Below are 13,401 nucleotides of genomic sequence, written 5' to 3' on the forward strand. Positions count from 1 at the left end.
TTAAAATCTGTCATAAACACTGAATAATAACTAGAAGAGCAAATGTAGTCTTGGGAACTCTCTCAGGTGATATGGTCGTCTTTACACAAAGCTAATTTTCAATTCAAATGTTACAGTGTCTGCAGTAACTGGTTTTGCAAGCACACAGACTGGACCAGATGTCATAACTCATCAGGGTGTGCGTGCATTATTAGCATTCAATTTAAAACTCTTACAGTGTTTCTTCACCCTGCGAATCCATCATCAGCCCAAAACAATTATTATTGAGACATAAATCAGAACCTAAATGAAAGCACTAAATAAGTCATGAAGTAAATTTTTGTGATTGGGTGGTGGTTGCAACATTTTTTAAAAGCAGGTTTTTTTTTTTAAGTTTGCTGATATTAAGTCAAAATCCAGGCTCATGCCATTACTATGGATTATTAACAATGTTAACAAACTTTTCTTGTGGTGAAACAAGTTTTCGATTAAAAGACAGGGGATGAGGGTACTTGTTCAATTTCCATCAAGCACCAAACTAGAATTTTTCCGTAGACTAAGCCAGGAAGCTCAGTTGAATTATCTGTTTTACAAAGGATTACATAGTATGTTGAATATGTGTCAATTCAGTTGGGCTAGGGAATGCTCAAATAGCTGGTAAAAAAATATTTCTGGATATGTCTTTGAGAGTGTTTCTGGAAAAGATTAGCATTTGAACTGGTAGAGTGAGTGAAGAAAATCATCCTCCCCGGTGTGGGCTGGCAGAACCCAATCACAAAAATGTGGAGGAAAAGTAAATTCCCTCTCTTCCTCGGCTGGGACATTGTTGTAACTCTAATTCAAGTTCAGGCTGCCTCAGCAGCACCTTCTTGCTCTGTTCCTGGCTTGTCACAAATGACCTATATATTTTGAGACAGTCTCCACCCAGTTTCTGTTTCTGTTTCTAGATAGATAAAGCCCCATTTGCTGCCTTATTTCTGCTTTAAGTCTGGTAAACACAATCATGTAACCGCTTTCAATTAACCAATCCAACTCTGTTGTGGGAAACCCACCTAGGTCATCCTGAACCCCAATAAAGGGTTCTACCTACAGGTCCCTCCATCTCTCGCTTGCTTTCTACCTGCTAGCTGAGAGACAGTGTCCTTGACTGCCTCCCCCTTTCCATCGGCTCTGCAAGGCATTTTACCCTCCTCTTTCTGGAATCTGCAAGTAAATAAACTTCATCTTTTTGACATTCCAGTCTAAATGTCCTCATTGTGCTGCACCTGACTACATCAAACCTAACTTAAATACTTCACTTAACAAACATCCATCTTCTCCTGCCCTTGGACATTGGAGCTCCTAGTTCCTAGGCCTTTAGATTCCTGGACTCCCATCAGACACCACATATTGTGGGACTTCTTTGCCTAAATAATTGCATGGGCCAATTTATACAATATATATCTACATATATATGTGTCTGTGTGTGTGTATATATATACATATGTGCTATATACATACACACACACATAAACTTTCTATATATAGTTTATGTAAAATATCTATATATTTTTATATATATAGACACTTTATATATAGAATATATAGAAAACGTATATATATATAGAAATTTTATATAGAGAAATATAGAATTCTTTATATAGAGAAACTATATATATAGGAACTTTCTGTATACAAAATTTTATACATAGTTATAACTAGTAACTTTCTATATATGTATAAACTAATCATGGATAGATACACAAACATATACAAATATGTGTGTATCTAAACATTATAATAGATAATCATAATATAGATATATATAGAGATATATAAATATATAATAGTTATCTATATCTGTGTGTGGATCTATCTATCTGTCTGTCTGACTCCTGTTGGTTCTATTCCTTCGGAGAACCCTGATTAATACATATAGTGACTTCGTTCATGTGTTTCAATGGTAAATCTTTAGAACTAACCCACATGAATAATTTAGCCTAGGGTGGCAGAGAACATCAAGTACAAATGTTGGACTTGTGCCTGCTGCAACCTGACAGCCTGAGAGAGACCATGTCCACATTAGAGCTGATCACCTGAAGGTTCTTCAGAGATACAAGGACTACTAGAGATTTTCTCTCTGATGTGTCAGGACCTGGTAAATAGTAAGTACAGGATTGGTACTTATGGAAAGTAATTTTTAGTAATAGAATTCACTCATATCAGAGGTCCAATATACACTTTTAATGATATAAACATATATCATTATACTGACATAAGTATATGTCATGATATAAGCATATATATCATTAAAAGTATATATTGGACCTCTTAATGCATGAGTATTAACGCCAAAGTCTATCCAACTTGAATTATTTAAGCATTTATTTTTATTGACCTGTATTTCAGGTTTCCCTGAATTCCTTAGGTATAACTTAATATTGTCTATCATTTAAAGAAGAACACTATTAAAGTATAAAAGTCACTATTGTTAATAATAATACACATATATTGGAACTGTCCTGGACAAAATGGGAGTTGTGACCTTAGCCTACTTATAAAACTTTAATTTAATTCATTCTGTGCCTCCATTTTTAAGTAGACAATAAGATTCTTGAAGGGAGACAGCATCATATTTTTATCCTTGCAACCCCTAAGTTCTCAAAGCTGTGCATGTAGCAGTGCTTAATAAACATTAAAAATAAATGAATGGATTCTCTAGTTAATTGGTTAATTGATGCCTAAAGATTCTAGGAAAGGGAAATTCTCAAATCCACCGATAGCAATGGTATCTGGAAAGTAATTTTAGGAATGGTCAGTTATGGCAAAAACTAAGGGAGGAATAGAGTTAAGGTAAAGATTGCAAGACTTCTGCCTTCACACACCTCACAGATACACACACATAAATGAACAGAAAGAGACATTGTGGAAGAAAGAGAAATCATGTTTGATTTGTCCGTTTGTGGCTTTTAGTGTGTGAAGTTCTGAAGCACCATGCAAACAGTTCAGGACAGTGAGCTTATTTGAGCCTCACAAATTTTCACCGCACAGTGTCATAATCTATGATTACTGTCTATGGAGTCTTAGATGTGCCTTCCCACACCTTAGTTCTATTAAGTTCAGGCAATCTCAAACACCTTTATAGCAAGTAATATTTTCTTCATTCCTCTGAGATAAAATACAAATTCCTCAATAGGATGGTATATGTTTCTGATTATCTTCATACATCTCTCCTTTTATCCTATGATTCAGGTGGACTTCAACCACTGGAAATGATTTTATAACAAAAAACTAAATAAATAAAGCTTCTAAAGTTCTTGTCACATCTCTCCTAGAATGAACCACTCAATTTCTCTCTGATCCCATCTCCCTGTCAAACATTCATTTTTCCTCTTAATTTTCAGTTCAATCCTTTCTATGTTGCTTTTCGTGATCCCCAATAGGTAGGGTTGATGAATTTATCTTTATCTCCTCCTAAATAAGTGCAAATTGTAGTATGAGTAACACCAAACTGAACTTACATAGTGGGTATGAATCTTCTTGTAATGATATGTGCAGGACACATACATATAAATATTTTCTTTAAACCTTGCTATACACTGAATGTTTATGCCCTGTCCCCCTAAATTTACATGTTGAAATCCTTACCACTTTCAAGAATGAATGAAACAACCAGATAGAAGATACATGAAGGAATAGAGAACTTTAACTACACAATAAACTGACTAGACCTAACAGGCATATATATAGAACACGCCACCCAGCAATAGCAAAATACACATTATTTCAAGTACACATGGGACATTCTCTAAAATAGACTCTATATTAGGCAATGTAACAGGTCTTACTAGGTTTTTTAAAATATAGTAGCTTATAAAAAGTATTTTTTCTACTATCAAAATGATATAGTTAGAAATTAATAACAAAAAGAAAACTGAAAATTACACAAATGTATGGAAATTAAACAACACACTTAAAATTTTTTATTTGTATTTATTTTTCATTTTTTAGAGAGACAAGGTCTTGCTTTATTGCCCAGCTTGGAGTACTGCAATGCAATCATAGCTTACTGCAGCTCCAAACTCCTGGGCTCAAGCAATCCTCCTGCCTCAACCTTCTGGAGTAGTTAAGACTACAGGTGTGTGCCACTACACCCGATTAATTTTTTTAATTTTCTGTACACACAGGATATACCTGTATTGTCCAGGCTGGTTGCAAATTCCTAGTCTCAAGCAGTCCTCCCACTTGGCCTCTCAAAGTGCTGGCATTACAGGCATGATCCACTGCACTTAGCCTAAACAACACACTTTTAAACAACTAATAGGTCAGAGGAAAAAAAAGTCATAAGGAAAATTAGAAAATAAATAGAGATGAATGAAAACAAAACCACAATACATCAAAACCTATGGGATACAGCAAAGCAGTGCTGAGACGGAAATTTATAGGAAAAAAAGGAAATTAAGTTCAAAGCTAGTAGGAATAACAAATAGTAAAGATTAGAATGTGAATAAACAAAAGAGAGAATAAAAAAATAGAGTAAAGCAGTGAAACCAAAAGTTGGATGTCTGAAACAAAACTGACAAAACCTTTAGTTGGAACAACAAATCAAAAAGCGAGTATACGCAAATAACTCAATCAGAAGAGAGAGTTGGGACCTCACTAACTGGCCTTACAGAGATGAAAGGAATTATCAGAGAATACAATAAACAGCTGAAGGCCTAAAAGTTAGACAACCTAGAATGAAGGAACAAATCCTTGAAAACTTCAAATGTTCATTGCAGCATTATCCACAAAAGCTAAGAGCTGGAAACAATCCAAGTGTCCATCCACTGAGGAATGCATAAGCAGACGTGGTATATATTTGCAGTAGAGTAGCATGTATTTGCAATATTCAGTCATACAAAGGAATGAAATTTTTTCCTACAACATGGACCTTGGAAACATAATGTCTGGTGGAATAAACTGGACAAAGAAGGTTAAAAATTCCATAATTTCTCTTATTTGAGCTACCTAGAATAGGTAAATTTATAGACACAAAATAAAATAGAGGTTACCAGGGCCTGGGGAGAGGTTGGGAAAGGGAGTTTTGGACCAATGAATACAGAATTCTGTTGGAAATGATTCTAAAAAGTTCTGGATCTAGATAGCGGTCATGGTTGCAAAACATTATGAATGTATTTTATGTCTCTGAATTGAAAATTGATGAGTAGTTAACATAATAAATACTACGTGTATTTTACCACAACAGAAATAAACAAAGAAACCAAAGGAAAAACTGGGCAAGTACTTGAAAAAAAAATATGAGTAAACTCTGTTAAAACAAAGGGGAAGTTTGTTTTAATGGTAATTTAAAACCTGGACATGGTTATTAAAAAGATTGATAGATTTGACAAGAAAATTTTTTTAAAAACTTAAACTCACAGTAAGCAAGTTCTACATATGATATTGTTTGGCTCTCTGTCCCCACCCAATCTCATATTGAATTGTAATCCCCACGTGTGGAGAAAGAGACCTGGTAGGAGGTTATTGGATTATGAGTGGTTTCCCTCATACTGTTCTCATGATAATGAGTGAGTTCTCACAAAATCTGATGGTTTTATAAGTGCTTAGGAGTTCTTCCTTCACTCTTGTGCTCTCTCTTGCCTTCCACTATGTAAGGCACACCTTTCTCCCCCTTTGCCTTCCACCACAATTGTAAGTTTCCTGAGGCCTCCTCAGCCATGTGGAACTGTAAGTCAATTAAACCTCTTTCCTTTATAAATTACCCAGCCTCATGTAGTATCTTTACAGCAGTGGGAAAAAATGGACTAATACAACATATAATAATAATTTTAGGTAGTTAGATAGACATTAGCAGCTAGGAGGGGGTAAAGGAAGAGAACAAAAAGGCTGTCACTAAGACAGCAGCCTATGGTCTACCTAAGTTCAGCCCCAGAACTGCACTAACTCCATCGTAAGAAATCGAGTTGGTGGTAAAGTTTGTGGCCAGCCCATACTGGAAAAAGATAAACAGGGAAGAAGTGGAAATTCCCTAAAGTGGTTCATGCCCAGTAGCCTGGAACTGTGTCCCAAAGTTCACCCCAAGCTCATTAGACCATCATTATAATAACATCTACCTGTGGTTTTCTCCATCCAGTGGGTTTTTCTTGACAAACTATGGATAAGAACATGGGCAGTTTAATTTTAGCTATTTAACTATAGACTGCCAATCAAATGACATCATCCTGTCACTCTGACATAGCCCAAACCTAAACTCCTCCCCACTAAACTCTCATAAAAGCCCCTTGAGTTTTGTAAGGGAAAACTGCAAATTTCACTTTGCAGAAATCGGTCTGCTCTTTCTCTGAGAATGTATTACTCTGCTTAATAAATTTTGCTTTGAGCTTGCATTGTGATGTTAATTTGCAATTCTTTGCTCACTATCACATGAGCTGAGATTTATGGTCCAGGGCTTCAGGTCTGTTGACTTCCCCAGTTAAAGAGTTCATCCAAATGCAAAATTCCCAGTAAGAAAAAGACAAATGTAAAAACATTTAAAACATGTGGAACATGTAATACAGAAGAACAGATAGTTTCATAGTATATAAATGCTCTGTATATTGAGAATAATACTACCAACAATGCAATCAGAAATCAGTGAAGTTTATGAAAGCACATTCAAAGGCAAGGGAAATACAAATGGTCTTTAAACGTGTTAAAGGAAGTTTAGTATCATGTATAATAACCTCATAATATTCCCGTAAAATGCATTTTTTCCAAATTAATTGTGAAAAATCAAAACATCGACAACTCATTCTAAAGGCAGCATAGTGGGAAAAAACTGCTTTCGTGCACTAATACACTAGCACAAAACGGTGAAACCATAGGAAAGACAATTGAAGCACCTAATAATATAACTATATATTCCGCCTTGTTCCAAACATCACATTTCTGAGAATTCATTATACAAATCAACATGTCTGAAATTATGTACATATAACTACATTTTTCTTTGTGATATTCTTTTTAATAGAAAAATGTAGTAAGTCTCCCAAGTGCCCACCTATGGATGACTGGGTAAAGAACTACAGCACCTCCACACAATAGGATATTATGCAGATATTCAAACAAAGTGGAAGTTAGGTAGTTATTTAAAATTTTCTTCAGAGTATATAATTAGGTAGAAAACAAAGTGTGGAGAATTATGCATGTAATAGCTTACTTATACAAAAAAAATAAAAAACATATAATTGTATTTTCTTATAAGGAAAAACTAGGAAAATGAGCAATAGATAAATAGCAAGGTCAAATCTCATATAATTAATACAAGTTACATATAGTTGTGGGGGTGCAGGAAAAAAGTGTGAAAAGTAACAAGAATGTGACCATCCCTTTCCATGTTTTCTTTTTTATTTATGTAAATTTGATTCTTGAATGGTGTAAATCAGCTAAGTATTGAAAATGAATTTAAAATTAGAAAACAGAACATCAATATAGATATAAAAGAAAACAATAAAATTATCTATACCAATACAATTATACTAGAATTTTTGTGAAGTAGAGTTGAACCATAGTTTTCAGTTAAAGGATAAAGATGAGAAATTTTGGAAAACTGGAGGTAACAAGCAGCAGGTAGTTTTTAGGACTTATTGGTATCTATACAGAAACAAACGGAGCAACTACATAAATATCAAAACTAAAATGAAATTGATGATGTGTACAACAAAACTGGCTAAGTATCCCCGCAAATCTCAAAATATAAGAAAGGAAACAAAGCAAATGAATAGGCACAAAACTGGTATGTTATCAGCATCTAGGCAGGAGAATGTAGAGGAAAGCAGAGGCCATCTGACAGATCAAATAATAACGGTAGCAAAAATTAGTTAACAGGTAGTCACTGAAAAACACAGGAGGCCAAGTTGAGAATAGTAGGTAAATTGGGAAGGATTTTGTCCATTCAAACAGCGGCTGAGTTCAAGAGGCCCAATCTGAAACAATGGAACAATCTAGCTCCAGTAAAGCCTGGATCTGCCCAGCTCTGTCTTCCATGAAGGATAGAACCCCACAGAGCAGAAATTGATGGGAGTGATATACAAGCTGAGGAGGATGTGGACAACAAAGGGGTCATGAGCAGAGGTCCAGATAACTGAAAAACATCTGAAAGCAAGCCACTCTACTTTATTTATTTATTTTTTATTTCTTAATAAAGCATAATAAAACAAAGCATCTAAAACCGCAGCTTCTGAAAGAACCACTTGTTCTTACCTGTCCTGTATCTCTCCTCAAACTTGACCTTGGCCTTTGTCCAAAGGGATGTCCACAGAGTGCCTTGTGGGCATCAGGTGATTGTAGTTTTAAACTTTCCTAAAAGACTTGATCTTTGACCTCTTGGCGATCTTCTTCTTGCCCATGGCAGCTGTCACTTTGTGGGGATAGCAGTCAATTCCAGCCACCAAAGCATGACTGCAGGGGCGATCTGAGGTGCCATCATCAATGTTCTTCACTATGACAGCTTTGCGTCCAGAGTAGCATCCAGCCAGGACAAGCACCACCTTCCTAGGTTCCATGAATTTGCCCATTTCGGCAGCACCCACTCGGGCCTACAGCAAAAAGGAAAAAAATCTCACTCTACTTTTTATATTTTAACACTTTCCAAAACCTGAAGAGGGAACTCTGTGATATCAGAGAAGATATCTAAACTGTTTCCTTCTACAAGTTCAGAACCAAATGAAATCCAAATTCAATAGTATCAAAGTCAAATCTCATACAAAGTAGCTATAAAATAAAACATAGACATAAAAACTAAAATAGAACAAATGGGGAAAAACACAACAAATCACAACAAAAGAAATGCAAAATGAAAAGGAATAAAATTGTAAATATCAAAAAAGAGGAGATAAATGATATTCAAGAGAAAGTGATAAATTTTAAAGATAAGCAAAGAAGAGCCATCTCATGGACAAAGCAGTCATTTAAAAAGAAAAACATGGCCACTTTGAGAGGCTAAGGCTGGAGAATCACTTGAGTCCACGACTTCAAGTCCAGCCTAGGCAACATACTGAGACCCCCATTTCCACTAAAAAAATAGAAAAATTAGCCCAGCATGGTGCCACATGCCTGTCGTCCCAGCGATTCAGGAGGCTGAGGAGGGAGGATTGATTGAGCCTGGGAGGTTAAGACTGCAGTGAGCCATGATCATACCACTGCACTCCAGCCTGGGTGACAGAACAAAACCTTGCCTCAAGAAAAACAAAGTAAACTAACAAAAACAGAAGGCAACGGAAAAAAATATATTAACAACTGCAATTCAGGAAACTGCTGAAATAAAAAAGACTTGGAAATACCTAATGAAAAATCACACCACGTACCTGGGAATATGAATCAGAATGGTCAACACAAAGACATATTCTTATAAAATTACTGTGCTCTAAAGAAAAAAATTGTGTCTTTCTTCTTTTTCCCCTACTTAATCTAGTTGCACTTCATGTACACTGCCAGATCAAAATGCCCCCAAGTGCTATTCTCTCTCCTTTAACAATGATTGTCCTTCATAAATGTATTAAATAACAATGCATTTAATGATGCCAATCAATACCTATGTTGCTATATCTCTATTAATTTTGATTATATGACAGTCATTCTCGACTAGATTCGTTTTGAAACGGGAAAGTTTCCCTTGCCCCCTAACAGGGTGTGTGCAATGGGGGTATGGCTTGCTTCTTCAGTGCCTCACTGCTTAAATCTATAGGGGAGCATACAGACCGGCAGGCCCACTGTGGGGCTCTAACTCCATGGCAGTGTCTAGAGTCTAGGGGGTGAATGTCTACAGCCGAAGCCCCAGTGGACGTGTGTTACAGGGACTCTTTTAGCTTGCCATCTATAGGCACCTTGTGTTAACCAGCTCAGTTAGACTCTCTACCTTGTTGCAAAGACAGAGGGCTTTCTGTATCCTGGGTTCTTGCCTTGGTGTACCGGAAGAATCGGATCACCCATGGACTTGGAGAATGAGTGCAGAGTTTTATTGAGTGGAAGTAGCTCTCAGCCAATGGGGAGCCAGAAGGGAGATGGCTTTCCCCTGGAGTTGGGCCACTTGGCAGTCCTGGCCCTCCTCTAACTGCCCCAGCCAAACTCTGCCTTTTAGTAAGAGGGTGATGAATTCTGTCAGGACTGGTCCTTCCCTTCAAGTACTCTGCTTAGTGCTTTATTCTACTGTGGCTGAGTTTGTATTCAAGTTGCAAGACAACGTTCTCTTTCCTCTTCCTTCTCCTCTCAAGTACAAGGAAGTAGTCTCTCCTGGAGCTGCAAGCTGCACTGCCTAAGGTTAAGAGAAGAGTGTTAGGCCGGGCGCGGTGGCTTAAGCCTGTAATCCCAGCACTTTGGGAGGCCGAGGCGGGTGGATCACAAGGTTAAGAGATCGAGACCATCCTGGTCAACATGGTGAAACCCCGTCTCTACTAAAAAATATACAAAAAATTAGCTGGGCATGGTGGCGCGTGTCTGTAATCCCAGCTACTCAGGAGGCTGAGGCAGGAGAATTGCCTGAACCCAGGAGGCGGAGGTTGCCGTGAGCCGAGATCGCGCCATTGCACTCCAGCCTGGGTAACAAGAGCAAAACCCCGTCTCAAAAAAAAAAAAAAAAAAAAAATAGAGAAGAGTGTTTCCAGCACTCTTTTGGCCACCCCAGCTGGTGTCTTTCTGGGTCATTTGCACCCCAAGTCCACTGGCTGCAAGTCCAGCCTAGCACCAGGACTTGCACAGGAATTGCAGTCCTTGTTACCTAGACTGCCTTTCAAGTTTATTTAGGATCCCAGAACAGTATAGCGCATGGTGACAATAATACCGGAGTTATTAAGAAATAATTTTAGGCAGGTAGATAGGGTAAAGGTACCCAATGGAAATTTTTCTTTTAACAGAAACAACCTCTGAACCATTTCTTTTCTTTCTTTCTTTCTTTCTTTCTTTCTTTTTTTTTTTTTTGAGACTGAGTTTCGCTCTTGTTACCCAGGCTGGAGTGCAATGGCACGATCTCGGCTCACCGCAACCTCCGCCTCCTGCGTTCAGGCAATTCTCCTGCCTCAGCCTCCTGAGTAGCTGGAACTACAGGCACGCGCCACCGTGCCCAGCTAATTTTTTGTATTTGTAGTACAGACAGGGTTTCACCATGTTGACCAGGATGGTCTCGATCTCTTGACCTCATGATCCACCCACCTAGGCCTCCCAAAGTGCTGGGATTACAGGCATAAGCCACAGTGCCCGGCCGAACCATTTCTTTTCTTCTTTTTTTGAGACGGAGTTTCTCTCGTTACCCAGGCTGGAGTGCAATGGCGCAATCTCCGCTCACCTCAACCTCCGCCTCCTGGGTTCAGGCAATTCTCCTGCCTCAGCCTCCTGAATAGCTGGGATTACAGGCACGCACCACCATGCTAATTTTTTGTATTTTTTTGTAGAGACGGGGTTTCACCATGTTGACCAGGATGGTTTTGATCTCTTGACCTCGTGATCCACCCGCCTTGGCCTCCCAAAGTGCTGGGCAGAAAGGCAGCTTAAAGAGCCAGGATGGCAGGCCCGGCGCAGTGGTTCACGCCTGTAAACCCAGCACTTTGGGAGGCCGAGGCGGGTGGATCACGAGGTCAAGAGATCGAGACCATCCTGGTCAACATGGTGAAACCCCGTCTCTACTAAAAATACAAAAAAAAAATTTAGCTGGGCATGGTGGCACGTGCCTGTAATCCCAGCTACTCAGGAGGCTAAGGAAGGAGAATTGCCTGAACCCAGGAGGCGGTGCAGTGAGCCGAGATCGCGCCATTGCACTCCAGCCTGGGTAACAAGAGCGAAACTCCGTCTCAAAAAAAAAAAAAAAAAGAGCCAGGATGGCAAGCTTTAATATGCAAATGCAGGCAATTAAAAACTAGGTCAATCCAACATGGCCAGTATGGCTATTCCCACCTCTTCTCCTTATCACCATGTGTGCCAAGTGTCATAACCACCTTCAGATAATATCACATGCTCAGAACATCATGGCCACCTGCATTTGCATATTAAAATCTAAGGTGAAAGGACTAGGTTTTTCACGGGCTACATAAATGACCACCTGGTCAAATCAATCTCCTGGACCCTATGCAAACCAAACACCACTTCCTCCAGCCTCCCAGTATAACCAACCACATTTGGGGTCTCACTTTGTTCCAAGCCCCCCTACCGCTGTCTCTGTATGGGGGAGTTTTCTTTCTTTCTTCTTTCTTTCCTGTTAAACTTTTCTCTCCTTAAAACTACTCCATGTGTGTCTGTGTCATTAACCCTTACAGTGCTAGACCAAAGACCCTGGTGTTCCACCATTCATCAGAGGCCTCCATATCAGCAAGGCCTCCTTGCTCGGTATCAGCAAGGCCCGTCCAAATTCAAATTCTGACCGCTGAGATTGGCAATTTCTCTCTGTCTAGGCCTCATCTAAATGTTTCCTCCATGGGTGCCAGCTGAATTCTGCCCTGTGTTGCTTTTTGCCATTACAGGGCAGCTGAGTTCCAACGCGAAAACCCCACAATTACTGCACACCCCCTTCTCCCAAGAACACAGATTCTGTCTCTGGGTGAAGAGTGTTGTAGGTGATTCAAGAATCTCTTTACTCCCCACTTTGGTGACTCTTTCAGTGATATGAAGTTGAAACCAGGTACTGCGACTGCTTGCTTGATTTTTGGATTTTTAAAAACGTGCTTTTTTTAATCTGAATAGTTGTTCAATTTGTGTTCTTGCAGAGAGAGGCTTCAGTTCCACCATCTTGCTCTGCCTTTATCTGTTTCACTATTTTTTATATACTTATTGTTGGATGTTTGCAATTAAACGTTTTATTTTAAAGTTATTTATATTTTACTTTGAATTTTATTTAAATTAAAATAATGTGAATTTTATCAAATATCTACTCATTATGTATTGATTTTATTATACTGTTTTCCACTGTTAATTTTTTAATTGTTGGATATATTTCCTGATTGATAAACCTTAGCATTACTGGAATAAGCCCTGTTTGGTCACAGTATACCTTTATTTTGGTTTCTCTTTGATAGAACTTCATATAGAATTTTTAATCTATATTTATGATGGAGTTTCTTTTTATCTTCTGCTTTGTTTTCTCTTTTCCATTTTGTTTTTAGTTGACACATAATAATGGCCCATATTTATGGGATAGAGAATGATATTTATATACATGTACATGGTGTGTGATGATCAAATCGAGGTGTTTAGTGTATCATCATTTCAGACATTTATCATTTCTTTGTGTTGCAAACATTCAAAATCCTGTCTTCTAGCTTTTTAAAAACAGTAAATTATCATTAACACTATTCACCCTACTGCACTGCAGAACACTAGAATATTCTTCTCATCTACTTGTTGCTCTGTATCCATTAACCAACCTCTCTCTATCTCCTCTCTCCCTTACCTTCCCATCCTTTAATAACCACAGGTCTA

General features: G+C 38.1%; 1 pseudogene; it reads right to left on the minus strand.

The window, feature by feature from the left end:
* Positions 1-8,164: 8,164 nt before the first annotated feature.
* Positions 8,165-8,558, minus strand: LOC118148965 (large ribosomal subunit protein eL27 pseudogene; annotated as a pseudogene).
* Positions 8,559-13,401: the final 4,843 nt, after the last annotated feature.

Source organism: Callithrix jacchus, chromosome 17 (assembly GCF_049354715.1).
Source record: "Callithrix jacchus isolate 240 chromosome 17, calJac240_pri, whole genome shotgun sequence".
Lineage (NCBI taxonomy): Eukaryota > Metazoa > Chordata > Mammalia > Primates > Cebidae > Callithrix > Callithrix jacchus.